General features: G+C 47.2%; 1 protein-coding gene across 6 annotated transcripts in view; it reads right to left on the reverse strand.

Moving 5' to 3' along the window:
- The window catches only part of ical1 (islet cell autoantigen 1-like), a 90,313-nt gene extending 80,831 nt beyond the window's left edge, over positions 1-9,482 (reverse strand). The window contains exon 1 of one of the 6 annotated variants that reach the window (XM_031815945.1): positions 9,338-9,482. The gene's annotated coding sequence lies outside the window, so the exon portion shown is untranslated. Of the gene's footprint in view, positions 1-9,093 lie in introns of all 6 variants that reach the window. The other 5 variants (XM_031815947.1, XM_031815946.1, XM_031815942.1 and 2 more) reach the window with 5 other exon arrangements.
- Positions 9,483-9,495: the final 13 nt, after the last annotated feature.

Consider the following 9,495-nt stretch of genomic DNA (forward strand, 5'->3'; position numbering starts at 1 on the left):
GTACCGGTACAGAGTCAATGTGGAGGCTATATACAAGGGGTACCGGTACAGAGTCAATGTGGAGGCTATATACAGGGGGTACCGGTACAGAGTCAATGTGGAGGCTATATACAGGGGGTACCGGTACAGAGTCAATGTGGAGGCTATATACAGGGGGTACCGGTACAGAGTCAATGTGGAGGCTATATACAGGGGGTACCGGTACCGAGTCAATGTGGAGGCTATATACAGGGGGTACCGGTACCGAGTCAATGTGGAGGCTATATACAGGGGGTACCGGTACAGAGTCAATGTGGAGGCTATATACAGGGGGTACCGGTACAGAGTCAATGTGGAGACTATATACAGGGGGTACCGGTACAGAGTCAATGTGGAGGCTATATACAGGGGGTACCGGTACCGAGTCAATGTGGAGGCTATATACAGGGGGTACCGGTACAGAGTCAATGTGGAGACTATATACAGGGGGTACCGGTACAGAGTCAATGTGGAGGCTATATACAGGGGGGTACCGGTACCGAGTCAATGTGGAGGCTATATACAGGGGGTACCGGTACCGAGTCAATGTGGAGGCTATATACAGGGGGTACCGGTACCGAGTCAATGTGGAGGCTATATACAGGGGGTACCGGTACCGAGTCAATGTGGAGGCTATATACAGGGGGTACCGGTACCGAGTCAATGTGGAGGCTATATACAGGGGGTACAGAGTCAATGTGGAGGCTATATACAGGGGGTACCGGTACAGAGTCAATGTGGAGGCTATATACAGGGGGTACCGGTACAGAGTCAATGTGGAGGCTATATACAGGGGGTACCGGTACAGAGTCAATGTGGAGGCTATATACAGGGGGTACCGGTACAGAGTCAACGTGGAGGCTATATACAGGGGGTACCGGTACAGAGTCAACGTGGAGGCTATAAACAAGGGGTACCGGTACAGAGTCAATGTGGAGGCTATATACAGGGGGTACCGGTACAGAGTCAATGTGGAGGCTATATACAGGGGGTACCGGTACAGAGTCAATGTGGAGGCTATATACAGGGGGTACCGGTACAGAGTCAATGTGGAGGCTTTATACAGGGGTACCGGTACAGAGTCAATGTGGAGGCTATATACAGGGGGTACCGGTACAGAGTCAATGTGGAGGCTATATACAGGGGGTACCGGTACAGAGTCAATGTGGAGGCTATATACAGGGGGTACCGGTACAGAGTCAATGTGGAGGCTATATACAGGGGGTACCGGTACAGAGTCAATGTGGAGGCTATATACAGGGGGTACCGGTACAGAGTCAATGTGGAGACTAATACAGGGGGTACCGGTACAGAGTCAATGTGGAGGCTATATACAGGGGGTACCGGTACCGAGTCAATGTGGAGGCTATATACAGGGGGTACCGGTACAGAGTCAATGTGGAGGCTATATACAGGGGGGTACCGGTACAGAGTCAATGTGGAGGCTATATACAGGGGGTACCGGTACAGAGTCAATGTGGAGGCTATATACAGGGGGTACCGGTACAGAGTCAATGTGGAGGCTATATACAGGGGTACCGGTACAGAGTCAATGTGGAGGCTATATACAGGGGGTACCGGTACAGAGTCAATGTGGAGACTAATACAGGGGGTACCGGTACAGAGTCAATGTGGAGGCTATATACAGGGGGTACCGGTACCGAGTCAATGTGGAGGCTATATACAGGGGGTACCGGTACAGAGTCAATGTGGAGGCTATATACAGGGGGGTACCAGTACAGAGTCAATGTGGAGGCTATATACAGGGGGTTCCGGTACCGAGTCAATGTGGAGGCTATATACAGGGGGTACCGGTACCGAGTCAATGTGGAGGCTATATACAGGGGGTACAGAGTCAATGTGGAGGCTATATACAGGGGGTACCGGTACAGAGTCAATGTGGAGGCTATATACAGGGGGTACCGGTACAGAGTCAATGTGGAGGCTATATACAGGGGGTACCGGTACAGAGTCAATGTGGAGGCTATATACAGGGGGGTACCGGTACAGAGTCAATGTGGAGACTAATACAGGGGGTACCGGTACAGAGTCAATGTGGAGGCTATATACAGGGGGTACCGGTACCGAGTCAATGTGGAGGCTATATACAGGGGGTACCGGTACAGAGTCAATGTGGAGGCTATATACAGGGGGTACCGGTACCGAGTCAATGTGGAGGCTATATACAGGGGGTACCGGTACCGAGTCAATGTGGAGGCTATATACAGGGGGTACCGGTACCGAGTCAATGTGGAGGCTATATACAGGGGGGTACCGGTACAGAGTCAATGTGGAGGCTATATACAGGGGGTTCCGGTACCGAGTCAATGTGGAGGCTATATACAGGGGGGTACCGGTACCGAGTCAATGTGGAGGCTATATACAGGGGGTACAGAGTCAATGTGGAGGCTATATACAGGGGGTACCGGTACAGAGTCAATGTGGAGGCTATATACAGGGGGTACCGGTACAGAGTCAATGTGGAGGCTATATACAGGGGGTACCGGTACAGAGTCAATGTGGAGGCTATGTACAAGGGGTACCGGTACAGAGTCAACGTGGAGGCTATAAACAAGGGGTACCGGTACAGAGTCAATGTGGAGGCTATATACAGGGGGTACCGGTACAGAGTCAATGTGGAGGCTATATACAGGGGGTACCGGTACAGAGTCAATGTGGAGGCTATATACAGGGGGTACCGGTACAGAGTCAATGTGGAGGCTTTATACAGGGGTACCGGTACAGAGTCAATGTGGAGGCTATATACAGGGGGTACCGGTACAGAGTCAATGTGGAGGCTATATACAGGGGGTACCGGTACAGAGTCAATGTGGAGGCTATATACAGGGGGTACCGGTACAGAGTCAATGTGGAGGCTATATACAGGGGGTACCGGTACCGAGTCAATGTGGAGGCTATATACAGGGGGTACCGGTACCGAGTCAATGTGGAGGCTATATACAGGGGGGTACCGGTACAGAGTCAATGTGGAGGCTATATACAGGGGGTACCGGTACAGAGTCAATGTGGAGGCTATATACAGGGGGTACCAGTACAGAGTCAATGTGGAGGCTATATACAGGGGGTACCGGTACAGAGTCAATGTGGAGGCTATATACAGGGTGTTATGGTACAGAGTCAATGTGGAGTCTATATACAGGGGGTACCAGTACAGAGTCAATGTGGAGGCTATATACAGGGGGTACCAGTACAGAGTCAATGTGGAGGCTATATACAGGGTGTTACAGTACAGAGTCAATGTGGAGGCTATATACAGGGTATTACGGTACAGAGTCAATGTGGAGGCTATATCAAGGGTGTTACGGTACAGAGTCAATGTGGAGGCTATATACAGGGAGTACCGGTACAGAGTCAATGTGGAGGATATATACAGGGGGTACCAGTACAGAGTCAATGTGGAGGCTATATACAGGGGGTACCGGTACAGAGTCAATGTGGAGGCTATATACAGGGTATTACGGTACAGAGTCAATGTGGAGGCTATATACAGGGTGTTACGGTACAGAGTCAGTGTGGAAGCTATATACAGGGAGTACCGGTACAGAGTCAATGTGGAGGCTATATACAGGGGGTACCAGTACAGAGTCAATGTGGAGGCTATATACAGGGGGTACCGGTACAGAGTCAATGTGGAGGCTATATACAGGGTGTTACGGTACAGAGTCAATGTAAAGGCTATATACAGGGTATTACGGTACAGAGTCAATGTGGAGGCTATATACAGGGTGTTACGGTACAGAGTCAATGTCGAGGCTATATACAATGTGGAGGTGTTGTCGTGCCCTCTTCACAACTGTCTTGGTGTGTTTGGACCATGATAGTTCGTTGGTGATGTGGACACCAAGTAGCTCTCTCAGAAGAATAGCACCTTTAGGGACAGCTCTAACAACTATTTGATACTCCTCAGGAGTGGGCTGCTCCACTACAGCCCCATTGATGTTAATGGGGGCCTTTTCCTGTAGTCCACAATCAGCTCCTTTGTCTTGCTCACATTGAGAGATTGTTGTCCTGGCAACACACTGCCAGGTCTCTAACCTCCTCCCTATAGGCTGTCTCATTGTTTTGTCGGTGGTCAGGCCTACCTTCTCACATGCATCTGGTTTATCTCTGAATATTAGGACATTTTAATTTTTTGAGTTGAAAAGATGTGACTTAAACTCAGTACGTAATATCCCTGTAAAAGACGGGATCACATATTTTGGTATTAAAGTTAGCAAAGATCAGAAAGAAAGGGCCAATTTAAATGTCTCTCCTATTGTTGAGGAAATTGGAAAGAGATTTAACTCCTGGTTATTAAGAGATCTTTCTTCATCTGGATGTGAACTTTTATCAATCTGAAGGTCCAGATGAGTTTATACCTCCCCTGCCTTGGATGTTCCTCTGTCAGTAACTAAAATGGTTGATACTAAATTATTTAACTTCATATGGAGGAATAAACCTCATTATTTAAGAAAAGCGGTAATATGTAGCACCCAGGGTGAGGGAGGGTTGAATGCTCTTGATTTTAAAACCTCTAATATAATATTTCAGATTAAATGGATACAAAACTATTTAAGAAATAAGGATTGCATTTGGAATATAATCCCTAATGTAATATTCTAACAGATTGGTGGTCTAGAAGTCTTACTCAAATGCAACTTTGATGTGGGTAAAAACACTATCAAGCTTGCTAACTTTCATTAACAAGTACTTTAACTTGGAACCTCATGTACAAACATAATTTCCCCCCACAGACATACAATCTGGAAGAATAAAGACATAAAATACAAAAACAAGTCTTTGTTTTTCAAGAACTGGTTTGGCAACAGCATTATCTGGGTTATACCATTATTGAATAATGATGGACAACTATATGATTATCGAATAATAATTATTGAATAATAACTATATGATTATGCAGAATTCATGAGAACACACAATGTTACATTCACTCCTGAGGAGTATCAAATAGTTGTTAGAGCTGTCCCTAAAGGTGCTGTCCCTAAAGGTGCTGTTAGAGCTGTCCCTAAAGGTGCTGTTAGAGCTGTCCCTAAAGGTGCTGTTAGAGCTGTCCCTAAAGGTGCTGTCCCTAAAGGTGCTGTTAGAGCTGTCCCTAAAGGTGCTGTCCCTAAAGGTGCTGTTAGAGCTGTCCCTAAAGGTGCTGTCCCTAAAGGTGATGTTAGAGCTGTCCCTAAAGGTGCTGTTAGAGCTGTCCCTAAAGGTGCTGTTAGAGCTGTCCCTAAAGGTGCTGTTAGAGCTGTCCCTAAAGGTGCTGTTAGAGCTGTCCCTAAAGGTGCTGTCCCTAAAGGTGCTGTTAGAGCTGTCCCTAAAGGTGCTGTCCCTAAAGGTGCTGTTAGAGCTGTCCCTAAAGGTGCTGTCCCTAAAGGTGCTGTTAGAGCTGTCCCTAAAGGTGCTGTTAGAGCTGTCCCTAAAGGTGTTGTTAGAGCTGTCCCTAAAGGTGCTGTCCCTAAAGGTGCTGTTAGAGCTGTCCCTAAAGGTGCTGTCCCTAAAGGTGCTGTTAGAGCTGTCCCTAAAGGTGCTGTTAGAGCTGTCCCTAAAGGTGCTGTTAGAGCTGTCCCCTAAAGGTGCTGTTAGAGCTGTCCCTAAAGGTGCTGTTAGAGCTGTCCCTAAAGGTGCTGTTAGAGCTGTCCCTAAAGGTGCTGTTAGAGCTGTCCCTAAAGGTGCTGTTAGAGCTGTCCCTAAAGGTGCTGTCCCTAAAGGTGCTGTTAGAGCTGTCCCTAAAGGTGCTGTTAGAGCTGTCCCTAAAGGTGCTGTTAGAGCTGTCCCTAAAGGTGCTGTTAGTGCTGTCCCTAAAGGTGCTGTCCCTAAAGGTGCTGTTAGAGCTGTCCCTAAAGGTGCTGTTAGAGCTGTCCCTAAAGGTGCTGTTAGAGCTGTCCCTAAAGGTGCTGTTAGAGCTGTCCCTAAAGGTGCTGTTGGTGCTGTCCCTAAAGGTGCTGTCCCTAAAGGTGCTGTTAGAGCTGTCCCTAAAGGTGCTGTTAGAGCTGTCCCTAAAGGTGCTGTTAGAGCTGTCCCTAAAGGTGCTGTTAGAGCTGTCCCTAAAGGTGCTGTTAGAGCTGTCCCTAAAGGTGCTGTTAGAGCTGTCCCTAAAGGTGCTGTTGGTGCTGTCCCTAAAGGTGCTGTCCCTAAAGGTGCTGTCCCTAAAGGTGCTGTTAGAGCTGTCCCTAAAGGTGATGTCCCTAAAGGTGCTGTTAGAGCTGTCCCTAAAGGTGCTGTTAGAGCTGTCCCTAAAGGTGCTGTTAGAGCTGTCCCTAAAGGTGCTGTTAGAGCTGTCCCTAAAGGTGTTGTTAGAGCTGTCCCTAAAGGTGTTGTTAGAGCTGTCCCTAAAGGTGCTGTTAGAGCTGTCCCTAAGGGTGCTGTTAAAGCTGTCCCTAAAGGTGCTGTCCCTAAAGGTGCTGTTAGAGCTGTCCCTAAAGGTGCTGTTAGAGCTGTCCCTAAAGGTGCTGTCCCTAAAGGTGCTGTCCCTAAAGGTGCTGTTAGAGCTGTCCTTAAAGGTGCTGTTAGAGCTGTCCCTAAAGGTGCTGTTAGAGCTGTCCCTAAAGGTGCTGTTGGTGCTGTCCCTAAAGGTGCTGTCCCTAAAGGTGCTGTCCCTAAAGGTGCTGTTAGAGCTGTCCCTAAAGGTGATGTCCCTAAAGGTGCTGTTAGAGCTGTCCCTAAAGGTGCTGTTAGAGCTGTCCCTAAAGGTGCTGTTAGAGCTGTCCCTAAAGGTGCTGTCCCTAAAGGTGCTGTCCCTAAAGGTGCTGTCCCTAAAGGTGCTGTCCCTAAAGGTGCTGTCCCTAAAGGTGCTGTCCCTAAAGGTGCTGTTAGAGCTGTCCCTAAAGGTGCTGTTAGAGCTGTCCCTAAAGGTGTTGTTAGAGCTGTCCCTAAAGGTGCTGTTAGAGCTGTCCCTAAAGGTGCTGTCCCTAAAGGTGCTGTTAGAGCTGTCCCTAAAGGTGCTGTTAGAGCTGTCCCTAAAGGTGCTGTTAGAGCTGTCCCTAAAGGTGCTGTTAGAGCTGTCCCTAAAGGTGCTGTTAGAGCTGTCCCTAAAGGTGCTGTTAGAGCTGTCCCTAAAGGTGCTGTTAGAGCTGTCCCTAAAGGTGCTGTCCCTAAAGGTGCTGTCCCTAAAGGTGCTGTTAGAGCTGTCCCTAAAGGTGCTGTTAGAGCTGTCCCTAAAGGTGCTGTCCCTAAAGGTGCTGTCCCTAAAGGTGCTGTTAGAGCTGTCCCTAAAGGTGCTGTCCCTAAAGGTGCTGTCCCTAAAGGTGCTGTTAGAGCTGTCCCTAAAGGTGCTATTCTTCTGTTAGGAGAACATAACAATACTCCAAGTGCAACTGTTGAGGATTTTATAGCCTCAATACAGCTAGAAGGAATTTAATTAATAAATGTAATAACATGTATATATGAAAACCATGTCAAGATGTTACTATTCCCTCTGCTAGAATGTACTGGAATGCAGCCCTAGGACAAGTGGACTGGAATGCAGCCCTAGGACAAGTGAACTGGAATGCAGCCCTAGGACAAGTGAACTGGAATGCAGCCCTAGGACAAGTGTACTGGAATGCAGCCCTAGGACAAGTGTACTGGAATGCAGCCCTAGGACAAGTGTACTGGAATGCAGCCCTAGGACAAGTGACCTGGAATACAGCCCTAGGACAAGTGACCTGGAATACAGCCCTAGGACAAGTGAACTGGAATACAGCCCTAGGACAAGTGAACTGGAATGCAGCCCTAGGACAAGTGGACTGGAATGCAGCCCTAGGACAAGTGAACTGGAATGCAGCCCTAGGACAAGTGAACTGGAATGCAGCCCTAGGACAAGTGAACTGGAATGCAGCCCTAGGACAAGTGTACTTGAATGCAGCCCTAGGACAAGTGACCTGGAATACAGCCCTAGGACAAGTGAACTGGAATACAGCCCTAGGACAAGTGACCTGGAATACAGCCCTAGGACAAGTGAACTGGAATGCAGCCCTAGGACAAGTAAACTGGAATACAGCCCTGGGACAAGTTAACTGGAATACAGCCCTAGGACAAGTGAACTGGAATGCAGCCCTAGGACAAGTGAACTGGAATACAGCCCTAGGACAAGTGAACTGGAATACAGCCCTAGGACAAGTGAACTGGAATGCAGCCCTAGGACAAGTGAAGTGGAATGCAGGCCTAGGACAAGTGACCTGGAATACAGCCCTAGGACAAGTGAACTGGAATGCAGCCCTAGGACAAGTGAAGTGGAATGCAGCCCTAGGACAAGTGAACTGGAACATGGTTTAGTTGTTATCTGGTAAATATTGTATATCTAATAAGGTGAAAGAAGTGTCATACAAACTCATTCATAGAATCTACCCTGTAAAGACCTTTATTATACACAGATTTAAAATAGCTATTGATAACAAATGTGTATTTTGTGGTTGTGACCCAGAGACTCCCGAACATTTATTTTGGGACTGTTCTAATGTCAGAAGATTTTGGAGTGAGTTAGAAGATTTTATTAAATAAATAAAATACTATTAATGTTCATTTGAAAGACTCGGATATGATTTATTTTGACCCAAATGATATCGACCCCCGGTGTAACTTAATTTGTTCATTTTTATGGAAGAATCTTTATCCATGAAATGAGGTCGACAGGAGGGAACAAAACCCTCTTCACATTGTTAAAGATAGAATTTAAATATTATTTTGAAATTATCAGTAAAAACAAAAAAGCAATACGTACCATAAAACTTCGAGTATTATAAATGTATCTCGACATGTGATGTAAATTCACTAATTAAAAACCCACTCTTCCATGAGGAGGTCAAGAACATTCGACATTCTTCCAATAAGCTGTTCAAATCAATACGTGTGTATCTTTTAAGGTCTTCGTATAATCTGTCATGTGTTGGACCCCCCTAGTATATGTTCTCATTGTCTGTATACTCCTTGTATGCATCCGGGTGTTCCTGCACTAAGAACAGGGCTCGACACCTGTCGTCGCCAGCAGGTTAACCATAATGAGGCAGACAGCTGCTATTGTTAATGTATGTCGAGCCAGCTACCTGTAGCTGCCCAGATCAAGCAAGATCAATGCCGTTATCTCACCACAAACCTGCTGTCTTCTCAACCTTTGTGTTCAGGAAGAAAAATGTTGCTGGTTCCTGTTGCAACTCGTAAATGTTTGCGACGTTTTCCAGGACGCGCAGCTAATTTGCTCCTAACCTACATCAGTATAACCTGCTAGTTGTACCCAATGTAACGTTAACTAGTCCAGATGACTTGGTCTGCGGATACGTTGCCTATATATAAACGCAACACGTCTTGCATCATCACATTGTTGTGTCTTTACCATTGAACGAAGCTGTCAGGAAGTCATGTTGTCCAGCAGTGAGTTTCCAGGTCACGTTAGCAGCACCAACCAACTGAACTGACGCACAGAAACAGGATATGCAACGTGTCTGTTCCCTCCGTCCTGTCGCTGCGGAGACGTCTCAACATCACAGGTCA

The sequence above is a fragment of the Oncorhynchus kisutch genome, unplaced genomic scaffold, assembly GCF_002021735.2.
Source record: "Oncorhynchus kisutch isolate 150728-3 unplaced genomic scaffold, Okis_V2 scaffold711, whole genome shotgun sequence".
In the NCBI taxonomy this organism is placed as follows: domain Eukaryota; kingdom Metazoa; phylum Chordata; class Actinopteri; order Salmoniformes; family Salmonidae; genus Oncorhynchus; species Oncorhynchus kisutch.